At 35.8% G+C, this 874-nt stretch overlaps 1 protein-coding gene across 1 annotated transcript in view; it reads left to right on the forward strand.

Moving 5' to 3' along the window:
* Positions 1-874, forward strand: part of inpp5jb (inositol polyphosphate-5-phosphatase Jb) — a 26,201-nt gene that overhangs the window by 18,900 nt on the left and 6,427 nt on the right. The gene's annotated exons all lie outside the window — the stretch shown is intronic.

Here is an 874-nt window from a genome sequence, read left to right on the forward strand (position 1 = left end):
TAATTGAAAAAAAAATAGTCACACACAAGATCAGTAATCTTAAAAAGCCCCTATTATGTGTAGTGAAAGGTTCATATTTTGGTTTTGGAAGTCTCCAACAACAGGTTGACATGCTTGCAAGGTCAAAAAACACTTTCATTGTCTTATAATATGCGTTTATTTTTACCTTACTTGCTCAACGACTCCCAAACGATTCGCTCAACGATTCATTTTTCCAAACCCCTTCTTTGCGTGACGCTAATCTGCGGTGATTGGTCCGATTGGTCTCATTTTCATTTAATCTTGCCTGTAATGCCTGATAAAGCAGCGTTTGTGAGCGCAGTGCTGCTTTGTGTACAGCGTTACCGGGGAAACAGCTATTTTTAGCTCCAAAAGCAGCACCTAGTGGCAAAAAATTTATTTGCATTTTCATTCAGACCAATGCGAAAACACCAAGTGGGCGGGCAATATGCTAATGTTCCATGTTGACTTTAACATGAAACGGCTTGGGATTCGTTTTAAAAATGACTCGTTTCAATGATTCAGAGTCGACTCTTTCTTTTGAGAGACAATAACTTTATTCACGGTGCACTTTCAGATTTAAAACTTTGCAGAATGTTTTCATTCACTTAGAGCTGTGTTACACATTGCATGAAATGTCATTTTCAAAAATCCATAATAGGGGCACTTTAATTAATATGAGATTGGAAAGGCATGAAAGTTCATAAATAATTAACAAAGTTCCCTATTTTTCTAAAACGTTCTTGTAAGAAACAGCACTGGAATAATCTGGAATAATCAACAATCTTTCATATAGCCTTGTAGTGACAGGAAAATGAGTCATTTCAGAGACGTAGAAAGTTTTGATTAAATATCATAAAAGGCTTTTTTTTCT

Source organism: Sinocyclocheilus rhinocerous, unplaced genomic scaffold (genome assembly GCF_001515625.1).
Source record: "Sinocyclocheilus rhinocerous isolate Xijiao unplaced genomic scaffold, SAMN03320098_v1.1 scaffold285, whole genome shotgun sequence".
In the NCBI taxonomy this organism is placed as follows: domain Eukaryota; kingdom Metazoa; phylum Chordata; class Actinopteri; order Cypriniformes; family Cyprinidae; genus Sinocyclocheilus; species Sinocyclocheilus rhinocerous.